A 12,432-nucleotide genomic window follows, 5' to 3' on the forward strand; every position below is an offset into this window, starting at 1 on the left:
TCACTGTACATTATTAAATTTCTATTACACTTGAATTAGTTATAGAGTGACATTTTGACTGTTTCCTCTGTGTAATTCTCATAACTCCACCTGTCTGACATTTCCTTCCTCTCTCAGGTCCACATAGAACAGGTCCCACTTTGTAGGAGAGAGGTCACCCTGCAGAATTTCAAAACACACACCAGGGGAGGCCATTGCTGAGGCACATGCGGGAAGTTTCAAACAGATATCAAGAGGTTAATCACCCCCAGGGCTTGATCATTGAAGAACTACCCATGGAAGAACAGAGAAAGTTCTTCATAAAAAAAGAAAAAGAATTCCAAATCCTTTCACCTCCTTATAGCCCTCGGGAACAAAAACTCATTGAATAACCAAGTAGCCACGTCCCTCCTGATTTGAGTGGCCACTGGGAGAAAAAGCACAATTAAAAGCTTAGCACCCCTTGTCCAGAAGAAATGCAGAGAACAGAAAGTGTGCTGGTAAGGGCGAGAAGGGTGCCAAGAACGGAGATTTATGAAAAAGAAAAGAGAGACAAAGAAAAAAAGGCAATGACCTCAAACAAACATAACCTTTACTGCACAGAAGCTAGTGACAGGCAGGATGTGGAGGAGGTGCCCAGGCCCCATCCCCACCCTTCACTCGGGTCACCGCCAGAGGTTCAGAGGGCATGTGTTTGACACTGGGCAGACTCTAGCACTTACCTCACTGTAAAAGAACTAGCTGAAGCACACCGAATGCAGATGCTTCTGTCTTGGATAGATCCAAGGGCCATTATTACCTGCCCAGAGTCCCTGAGGATCTTATTATTATGTGGTGAAAGGAGGAGGGACCTCGCCCCCTAACCTGGAGCTATGGTATTGTAGTGTCATAAAAGAGTGGTGTTAGCAGCCAGCCCTGAAGCTCAGTCATCAGCAGCTCTGCCCACGGGAGCCAGTGGTTTTTGTTTTCCCGTAAAGTACCCCAAGTGGCAGAGAAAAATGAAATCAGACCCCCAGATACATGCCAGAAAGGGTCCTGCATATTCTATACACTCATCCCAGCCTCCCTCTTGCTTACCCCCAAACTCAAATATTACCTAAAGCCTAATGTTGAGCTTAAAAATGCATGCAGAGGCCAGGCGCAGTGGCTCACGCCTGTAATCCAGGCACTTTGGGAGGTCAAGGTGGGTGGATCACCTGAGGTCAGGAGTTCGAGACCAGCCTGACCAACATGGTAAAACCCGGTCTCTACTAAAAATACAAAATATTAGCGGGGTGTGGTGGTGCACACCTGTAGTCTCAGCTACTCAAGAGGCTGAGACATGAGAGTCGCTTGTACCTGGGAGGCAGAGGTTGCAGTGAGCCAAGATTGTCCCACTGCACTCCAGCCTGGGCAACAAAGTGAGACACTGTCTCAAAAAAAAAAAAAAGCATGCAGAATTTACATCCTACAACTTTATAATGTATCTTTGTATCCTCGTTTTACTATCTAAATATTTCAAATTACTTACCACTAAGTAAACATATCCCATAAAGATATGCCAAGTTTATCCTGTGGTTTAATGTACTTCCCTGGGCCACGACTCCAAAAGGGAACCATGTACCCCAGTTTGAAGAGCCTGGTTTTGAACAATCACTTCTCTGGAAGAAGCAAAGATCTGGCAATCAGTCTGTAGACGTATCTGAGCAGCTGCCCTGTTTGTGTGTGTGTCTGTGTGTATGTGTACGTGTGTGTATGTGTGTATGTGTGTACGCGTGTGTGTATATGCGAATGCGTGTGTGTGTGTACGTGTGTGTGTATGTGTGTGCATGTGTGTGTGCGTGTGTGTGTATGTGTATATGTGCGTGCATGTGTGTTATGTGTATGTGTGTGTATGTGCATCTATGTATCTGTGTGTATGTGTGTGTGTGTATGTGTGTGTTTGTGTGTATGTGTTTGTGTGTGTTTGTGTGTGATGTGTGTTTGTGTATATGTATGTGTGTGCATGTGTGTGTATATGCGTGTGTGTGTGTGTGTTTAACAATAAAGGTTGACAGATGAGCAACATTCCTATCACTCGGTGCAAAAGTTGAAGCTTCTTCAGTGCTCATGTTTAATCCTCCCCAATTTTAAAATGGCCTCCACAATTCTGCATCATCTGGCCCCTCCCCAACTCTCCAACATCATCTCACATCGCCATAGTCCCCTAGAGAGCTGTGTTCTCACTCTGCTTCCACCCTCATCCTAAAAGTAGTGCCTGCCTTGCTGCAGATTCTTCTACTTCAGTAAGAAGTAAATGGCTCCACTCTTGGTCCAGGTGAGTCTTAGACCCTTCTCTAATAACCTGCCTAGGATCCCTGTCTAGGACTTGCTCTCTCAGGGGCCTTCGTGCCACCAGTCCTTCCTCCTGCCACCCTCACTCTGCAAGATCCTATGGTTGCCCTCCCCAAGACCCACCCCCTCTTTGCCCTCCTTCAGAGCAGCTGTGCCAGTCTCATACAATTGATCCCATCCTAACTCCAAGATTTAAAGTAATCATTTGGATTAATGAATAATCCATTTCCTCTTTCTACAGTTCAAAGGTAGGCACATGACTTCAGATCATGCAGTCAGACAAAAGCCCAGGACTTTTGTTTGATGGTTAGAGGAGGGACAATCAGCTCTCCTTCTTTCTCAGCACATGGAACAGCAAAGCAGGTAACCTGGAGAGTCTTAGCAGACAACGTGTAACCGAAGTAGGAGCCTGTCTTAGGGTAAAGCTGACACACAGAAGCTGGAGCAGAGAGAGCAAAGGAAACTGGGTCATTGGTTACATCCCCAAGCCACTGAAATAAAACAATGTTAAGACTTACTCTCTAAAATATTTATTTCTAAGAGTCAGCACACATCATCCTTATTTAAGGCAGTTTTATTTGGAATACAATAATAGATAGATTTCCTGCCCATATAAAGTTTACAGTTCAGTTAGGGAGAGAGAAAGTACATGATACCATGAACTGGAGGGAATATTTTGGATACCAAACGGCATACAGCTGGACCACTTAATCCAAACTCGGAATCTAAATGTGGAAGAACTGACCAAGATTTGATGGGTGGAAGGCAGGCAATATGATGGGAGGAAGAAAAATAAGAGAAAGGGTATGGAGTTTCACAGTTTCACACAGAGAGAACACTATGTGCAAAGCCTTGAAGTAAGAGAGAACACGGTGCATTCATGTGACTAAAAATCATCTCATGATTTGGTCCTTCTTAGAAAGCAGCTTGGTTATCCTGGATCCTGCCAGTCTCCATCACTTTTAAATTAATTGCAGCCTGATGGCCAGACCCTGGTGCCATCTTCAGCCAGAGATGTTCTTGCATGAGCAGTACTAGCAGAGGCAGCAGGCACTGACCCACTGGGAGCCACACACAGGTATCTATACTCCACCCCATTCTCCTAGTATTAGCCTAAGACTTCTGACAATCCACCTGCTCCCAATCCTCCTTACCAGCCAGGATCTGCATATGAAGACATCAGGTCAGAGAATTCCAGTGGTACTCAGTGATAGTCTATCTTCATCATTCGTGGATTCCATATTTGCAAATCCACCTATTTGTAGTCCCGAAGTCCATACTCATGGTGATGCAGGACAGGCAAGCCCCAAAATAGAGGCTTATCCCAGGAGGGTTCTTGGCTTCATCCAGGAAGAATTCAAGGGTGAACCGGCAGTGTTAAACAGCAACTTTGAAGCAGCAGTGTACAGTAGCAGCAGAGATACTGCTTTTTGCAGAACAAGAATACCCTATATGCTGTGTGCCCAGAGTACCAGCTCAGAGGCAGTTCTGCACTCATATTTATACATACTTTTAACTATATGCAAATGAAGGGATGGTTTATGTAGAAAATTCTAGAATGAGAGTGGCAACTCCTGGGTTGCCATGCTAAGGGGCAGTAACTTTTGGGTGTCGCCATGGCAATGGTAAACTGACAGGGCACACTGGCCGGTATGTCTCATGGGGAGATGCTTCTGCCCCTGACCTGTTTTAGCTAGTCCTCAATTTGCTCCACTGTCCAAGCCCCACCTCCAGAGTCAAGTTCCGTCTCCTACCTCCATGGCTCTTTCAAGGTAATTCCTGGACCTGCACAAACAGGTGAAATACTTGAGGCCCACGATGCATGCATTCCCGGCTGAGGTCAAGCAAGGTGGTGCTCCGCCTTCTTATTTTGTCTATCATACTGTAAACAAGTGTCCTTTTTGCAGTCCATTTCATGCCATGTTTTTTGCATGTTTATGCTTTTCTTGGTGATTTAACTGTCTAAAATGGTCCCCAAGCAGATTGGTGATGTGTTATCTAGTGTTTTAAGTGCAAGAAGGCTGTGATGTGCCTTAGGGAGGAAATCATATGTGTGTTAGATAAGTTGCATTCAGGCAGAGTTATAATGCTGTTGGCTATGAGTTCATTGTTAATGAACCAATAGTGTATTTAAATATGGTGTCTTTAAGCAGAAACACCCACAAAACAAGTTTGTATATTGATCATTCACAAAAATGTTTTGACTAGTGGCTCACAGAAACTGAAGCCTGTATTTCCTCTAGAAGCAATGGCTCAGTTTTGCTAATTCAATGCTTATAGCCATTTTATATAATAGAATATAATTACTGCAAATAATTAGAATCGAGCAGGGTGCAGTGGCTCACGCCTGTAATCCTAGCACTTTGGGAGGCTGAGGTGGGTGGATCACTTGAGGTCAGGAGTTCAAGACTAGCCTGGCCAACACAGTGAAACCCCATCTCTACTAAAAATACAAAAATTAGTCAGATGTGGTGGCAGGTGCCTGTAATCCCAGCTACTTGGGAGGCTGAGGCAGGAGAATCACTTGAACCTGGGAGTCAGGTGTTAGTGAGCCAAGATCATGCCACTGCACTCCAGCCTGGGCAACAGTGTGAGACTCCTTCTCAAAAAAAAAAAAAAAATAGAAGAGACTCTACAGACTTATACAGGACATGGATTAGGGGCTGTCTCTCTAGCTCAAACAAAGTTGTGATCCTATATGAGTTACTATAAGTGTACTGCTATAGCAAATGGACCCCAAAATTCATAACAATCCAATGAATGTTTACTTCTTAGTCTTATATAATTTTTGAGCTGGTGAATGAGCCAGCCCAGGGGCTCTCCCCCACTCAGCTCCCCAGGAATCAAGGCTGGATGAACAGTGTCATTATAACACATGGCTTTTAAGGGTAGCCTGTGCATTATCCTTATTTGTCTAAGACAGTAAAGAACACAAAGGAGTGAACCTGAGATGTTTTAATGAACCAGGCCTGGAGGTGGTGTCCATCACTCTTACTCATGTTCCATTGGCTACAACTCAGTCACATGACCATGCCTAGCTGCAAGGGAGTATGGGAAATATATTTTGTATGGATGACAAGGAAGATGAGAACAAGCTGGCCTTGGCTGCTAGTAGTCTCTGCCATAGTTTGTTTTAAGGACTCATATTGAGTTAGGTTCTGACCGAGACCTACAATTGCCCCAGGAAGATCCATAATTTGCTCCCTTCCCTTCAGTTCTTCTTGAAATCTTTGTTCAGTGCTTATTTTGAGGTGAAACTGAGATCTGTGGGGGGATTGGGAGGAAAAGAGTTGCCCCTTGACCTGTGGAAATACTGTTCAAACCCTTACTCTGATTCTCGAGCCATCTTCAAAGGTGATGAAGATGTCTAGCCCCTCCCTAAGGCTACCTCAAAGTGTAGCATTTTCCTAATCCTCATGTAAATCAGCACCTACAGGTGCAACACAGCTCACAGCCAGAGGGAGACTCCATAGACCCCTCTGAAGAGTTAGCTCTGGGACCACGTATCTCCCATGGGAAATACTCAGGTCTATAAGCCCAAGGCTTCACTGTGAAAACACTTGGCTCTGGGCAGGGCATTCTGGGACCTCGAGGCTTTGCCTGGCCAGATCTAACTTTAGATGTCTGGGCCGCTTCCTACACGATGAGGCCAGCTGTGAGGGACCTGTGTGAGAGGGAACCTTGGTAAAAATGGCCTGAGCAAGAGCAGGGAATGGGGGACCTCATCTCCAGCCCACATCCTGAGAAGGAGGAAGCCTCTGTGCTTTGGAAGCATTTATAAGACTTCGTGTAACCAAGGGTCACCCTTGAGGTGTCCTTGCCTTATTGCTCCCATGTACCCTACTGAAGAAGAAGGAACAAAGACAGGTGATGGCCCATGAAATGGAGCTGCAGAATCTGTCCTCCCCCTCTTGCATCTCTCCTGGCTGCCAACAAAAAGACTCCTGTTCTATAAGCTAGCAGCTTCGTGAGGTCTGCAAATAATCCCTGAAAGAAAAAAAAGTGAGAATAATAATTTTATGTTGAATGCTAGGCACTATGATTAATATGTGATATATGTTGTTGTACTGAGTTCTCACCATGACCTGGGAGTTAGGTACTTTAATCTCCACCCAGTTAACAAGGAAACTAAGGCTCAAAGGAGTTAAATAACCTTGTCCATGTTCACACTGCCAGAAAGGGGTTGAGTCAGTACCTCCCATCTGACTGCAAAGCCTGTATTCTTAATCTCTGAGGTCTGTGACCCTGAGCACATTGGTCACTTGCTGGGTGGGGCAGAGGAAGCCCTAGCTGCCTATACGTTCTTGTACCTGCAGCCCTTCCCCTCCACAGCTGGGACCTGTCTCATGCTGACAACCTGCCAGAGTGACCCATCACCTCTACGTATTCGCCACACTCTTTCTGAACCTTTTCTGTCCAGTCAGCTTCCAAGCCGCTCTTGGGCATGAGTGTCATCCCAGTGCACCTGATAAGTCCCAGGTGCTCTGCCTGAGCCTGCCCACCAGCTGCCTGAGCTCCATCATTGAAAAGAGGTGTCTCCAGGATGTTAAAGGGAGCCTCAGGTGGCAGAGCTCTCTCCTCCTCGTGCACTTCACTTCAGGTGACTCTTGGAGAGACTCGGAACTGTATCACATCTCGGGACTGGTGGCTTCTGCTCATCTCCCCACTGGAGCTCAAAAGGTAATATGCTCCATCAACCACAGACGTGCATTACTAGCCCAGTATCAAGCCAAGGGTCTGGCCAATGCTTTCACCTGGCAGGCTGCCATCAGAGGCTGCTTGAGCAACACAGACATGCAGCCTTGATCTTCACCTGTGCAAACAGCCTACGTGGCACAGCTGAGCCCCAGACAGGAGGGATGAACCGGGAGTTTCTTTTTTTTTTTTTTTTTGAGACAGAGTCTCACTTTGTCACCCAAGCTGGAACGCAGTGGCGCAATCTTGGCTCACTGCAACCTCTGCCTCCCTGGCTCTAACGATTCTCCTGCCTCCTAAGTAGCCGGGATTACAGGCACCCACCACCATGCCCAGCTAATTTTGTATTTTTAGTAGAGACGGGGGTTTCGCCATGTTGGCCAGGCTGGTCTCGAACTCCTGACCTCAAGTGATCCATCTGCCTCGGCCTCTCAGAGTGCTGGGATTACAGGTGTGAGCCACCATACCCGGGCGGAGTTTCTCTTATCCCACCCACACCTCCCTGCTGCTTGGCCCAAGACAACAGCCTCCCTACTCTGAATCTACATTTTCCCACTTTTATTAAGGAAAAGAATAGTCCTTAGGGGTGTGCCACGCTAAACTTTTCTGGAGGAAATAAGGAAAGTAGTAACATGTTAAACTGTGGGTTCTGTGAGTTTCTACGGGCAGCCTACTTGTTGCCATTGGCAATTGTTTCTTGGCTCATTCTCTCCTGGGTCAGTCACCATGTCTGGCCTCATAACAATCCTTTCCTACTTTTTTTTTTTTTCCTGAAAACCCATCCTATGAATTGCTGTGGGAAGGAACCAGTGAAAATCTCCTTGTGAAGGCTCATCATTTAGGATGTTTTCTTTTTAGAGTCCTCCTATTTGGGAGCTTTCTTGGGTAGGGGGAGTAGGGTATGCACCAGCCAAGCCTCTATCGGGGTGTTGCCAAGCCGTCTCAAACTCTCCCCAGTCAGTTCTTTCCCAGCTGTGGGGTTTTTGGCAGAGAAGGGCCAGAGGGTGCCATAGCTGGCTTCCCAGGAGCCGTGCGTCCTGCCTGGCTTCCCAGCTGGGTTGGATTGAGGGACATCGTGGTTAACAGACTTGCCAAAAATCACAGAGCTGGGGCTGGCTCTCCAGAGGTCAGGGATATTAAGAGCAAGCCAAAGGGCACAGAGTCCTGTTGCAAGACTGGAAGCAGCCAGGGACCCAAAGAAAGTGCCTGGGCCTGAGCATTGGAGAGCTCATCCCAGGCCGGTCTCCACTCCCTGGAGGACGGTGAACCCATCACCAGACATCCCAGGACCTTGGTCTCTTTGTCTGTAAAGCCAGCAGGTTGGGTCATCTGAATGGAATAGATAACTCAGTTAATCTAAGGTCCCTTCCAACGTTGTGATTCTCTGACTACTATACAATTTGGGGGTCTGAAAACACCCTTCTACCTTCTCCCATCTGCCCGGTGTGCTGGGGCCACATCAAACCCAACCTCAGGTGCAGCACCGGCTCCCACCTCGTTTGTGCCTGTTCTTCCTCACGTGACCCTTTGCCCCCGCCTCACCTGTGCCAGGGCAGATGGAATTCAGACTGTTCTGATGCATTGACCTCAAAGGCAACCAAACAAATGCCCTTGCAAAGGGGATCTGACGCCTCCAAAGCCGTGACGAGCCTTCCAGGTGGGTGGCTGTTGAAACTTCTCTCCCTCCATGGGACCACAAAGCTTTATTTGACCAACATTCGAGCTCAAAAACTTTATTTGCCTGGAGCAACCCCAGGAGACTTAACCTTGGAAAACTACCTTCTCCCAGGCTTCCCCAGACACCTCCCAGGGTGGGAGTGTGGGGTGAAAACACATCACACCCACAGCCGTGTGACATTCTCATCTTCCCAGCAGGGAGAACCGGCCCCTGCCAGTGTCAAGAGGTCAAAACAAAGCTCCTTTTCCATGTGCTTTTTCTTCCTCAATGGCTTAGACTGTAAAGTCATCAGGAAGCATGGTCTAGTGCTCCAAGCTCCAGACAGACGCTTGACCTCTGTCCTGGCGCCCTGGGCTGGCCTGGACCAGACACCGCACCCCCAGGACTGTTTTCCCATCTGCAAAACAACTCGGGCCTCTCTAAGCCAACATCAGCTCCCACTGCAAAACACAGCCCCCTCCCTCCTCCAGGGACAGCTGGCCTTAGAAACCAGCTCATCTTTAGGGGAAGAAATCCTTACGGGGCAGGCGGCAGAAAAGCACAGCACAGAGAAGCAAAGAGTTAATTTTGCGCTGGGGGGTGGGGGCGTTGGGAGGTTGAGGGAGGAGGATGGTTTGGGCGAGCACCTTTTCCACTCTCCTGGATCTGAGGTGGAAGGTCTCTGCTCTGGTCTCTGATTTCTAGGGAAACGGGATGGTGTGATGTGCAGATAAACAGAGAAGCCTGTTGTAGACGGCTATTGGATGTCTCCAGGGATCAGTAACACCTTCATCACAGAGAATGCTTCTGCAGACATTCTACTTCTCTTCCCCACCCCCACCCCTTAAATAAGCAGCTGTTTCCTCTGCCCCTATCCCTGGCCCCTCACCGCTACTGGATCATCCTGCCTACCCCGGGCTGCAGACTGACTTATGAAGTTTCAGAACTTAACTTCCCTGGATGCATCTCCATCTTCTGCTACTTTACAAGGTCTCTTTTTACATCTGCCCTTTACGTAAGACCCTGCCTGACCCAACCTTGACAGAAAACCCATCCCCTACCCGTGCCGGTGTTTGGAGCTCAGAAGTAGCCCTCCCAGTGACCCTCTGCCAGGCCTCTGGTGAGCACTTTCATCTGATCCTTAATCCGCCTCCTGCCACCCTGGCCAAACACACACAACCAGGCTGCCTGTGATAGGCTCACAATATCCCTGGCTCTTATGCTATCAGATAAGGAAACTTCACGTGCCCCAGCATCACCGAGAGCAGGTCTGAGGTTTTCTTCTTGGGAGGAGGAAAGATTAAGAGATGCTGAGGCAAAGAAGTTCAAGTATTTGAAGAGACAGACATCCTTGCTCTCCAAAGTAAACCATTGTACACAATTGCATGACCCTTAGATAAGACCTGAGAGAGTGGCTCTCACCCCTGGCCGCAAGTTACAATCCAGGCTGCTCCCCAGACAGATTACACGGAAATCCCCAGGGTTGACATCTAGGCATTGGCTGGGTTTGAGAGCCACTGAGCTAAAACAATGCCCCATTTTGCAGTTTGGGAAAGAGAGACCAAGAGGGGAGAAGTGATTTGCCCCAGATTAAATGGTCATTTGGGACAGAGCCCTAAGCAGAATCTGTCTCCTAACTTTAAATTCTTATCTCTTCCCATTATGATTTTCCCTCTGGTTGCTTTAGAAGAGAGGGTCTTAATCTCTGAGGCACATCAAACCTGTCCAAGGGAACTTTTGAAATACAATGACAGGCCTCCTGAAATTCCGGTCTGATTGCTCCGGCGTGTAGCCTGGGTATAAGTATTCAGAGTTCCTTGAGTGACTCTCATGTGTAGTCACAGTTGAACGAAGCCCTGCTTATTAAAGGCTAAACCCCTCCAGAGAGAGAGAAAGAGTTAGACAGAGCAAGATGCAAAAAATAATACTGTGGAGGCTGGAGGGAGGAAAATTGTTCTTGTAAGATGAATCTTGGGATCCATCAAAACAAATGATGCTTGAGCTGGATCTTGAAGGTTTCAATACTTCGAAGTGGCAAACGGCTTTCCAGGAGAGGGAACCGTGTGAGCAGTGTCCCATAGGAAGGGATATGGGAGGTGGGACCGTTGGGAATGGGACAGAACAGGCAAATTGGGACCAGCCTGCGGGAAGCTTTCAATTCACATGGGAGTGTGGGCGGAACTGTCCAGCCCAGTGACTTCCAAGCTCTCACACACATCAGACTCACCTAGAGGGCTTGAACACAGGCTGCCGGGCCCACCCTCAGAGTCCCAGATTCCGTGGGTCTGCGTGGGACCTGGGAATGTGCATTTCTCACAAGTTCCCAAGTGATCATGATGCTTCTGGCCTTCCCAAGACACTTTAAGAACCACTGTGCTAGGCAGAAGGAAATCCCAGGAAGTTTCAGATTTGAATCACTTGGAGAAACATACAGAGAGAGAGAGAGAGAGAGAGTGGGGAGGAACTTCAGTAGGACAGGAAGATTGATCTGGCATAGAGAAAGAAAATCACAGTGCAGAGCAGTCCAGAAGCGCATGCAGGCGCTGCCACTACACTACGGAAGAAGAAAGGAAGAAGGAGAAGAATGTAGGTAGCCCTCAAATAGCATATTTATGAAAATTCCACTGCCGGGGCAGTGTGACTGGGGAGGAAGGCGGGTTTAGAGCATGTTCAGTGGACACGTGCACAGAACATGGTGACTGACTGGATTTGGAGGGAAGTAGGGCAGAGTCCAGCGGGGAGTGATTTTTGGAAGCCAAACAGCCAAGGGGGTGCAATTCACTGAGCTAAAGAGGCAAGAGGAGGGGCAGGTGTGGGAGCAGTGCCAGGGGCTTGGCTGGAACATGAACCCGAACCCTGTTCTCAGGTGCCTGGCAGGAACGAGACCTCTGACTCGGGCCTAGAGTGTGCCAGAACGAAGACGTGGCCCTGCTCCCTAACAGTTGCTGTGTCTGCCCTAAAACGGTCCTCCCAGGGGTGTTGGGTGGCAGGTGGGGGGAGAGCTGAGCCAGGGTGGTGACCCATCGTGAGGTGCTTTGGGCCTGCGTCCCCTCCAGTGGATAGGCGCAGGAGCCCAGCAGAGGTCTGTCTCTTCAAGTCCAATCAGGGAGGCAAAGGAATCAGGCATTGCCATGCACTCACACCGAAACCCACGTTGCTCCAAGACCTCTATCTGCGTTCCGTTTACAGGAGGTGCTCCCGGAAGCAGTAGTTTCCAATCTTGGCTGCACGTTAGAATCGCCTGGGGAGCTTTAAAAATGCCTGCTACCTGGGCTGCACCCCACACCAATTAAAACAGCATTTCTGGGATAGGACCAAGGCATCCGTATATTATAAACCTCCACAAGTGATTCCCAAGTGCAGCCAGGGTTGAGAACTGCACCTCGAAGGGTGTATATAGGTAGCCCTCAAATAGCATATTTATGAAAATTACATTTCCTCCCTAAGGAAATGGTTTGAATGTGTCTAACACCGCCCCACCCCACCCCACTGCCCTCCTCCCACACAAGTGACCTGATCAAGGGACAGGCCTGGCCTTCTGAGTCACAGGCCTGCCTTGCAGGCTGGCAGGAGCTGTTGCCCATAGTCAGAGTTTATGGAAACAGAGGCCACATCCTGCAAGGAGGAGACTTGAAAGCCCAAAGTCCAAGGAACTTCATTCAAGGAGGCTGAACCCGAGGCAGAGAGGGTAGAGAGTGTATGGGAGGGATGGGGCGTTGTTCAGGGCCAAAACCAAGAGGGAGGTTTTAAGGACCAGAGAGACCCTGTGGGAAGAACAGGGATGTGGG

Source organism: Trachypithecus francoisi, unplaced genomic scaffold (assembly GCF_009764315.1).
Source record: "Trachypithecus francoisi isolate TF-2019V2 unplaced genomic scaffold, Tfra_2.0 Lachesis_group0, whole genome shotgun sequence".
Lineage (NCBI taxonomy): Eukaryota > Metazoa > Chordata > Mammalia > Primates > Cercopithecidae > Trachypithecus > Trachypithecus francoisi.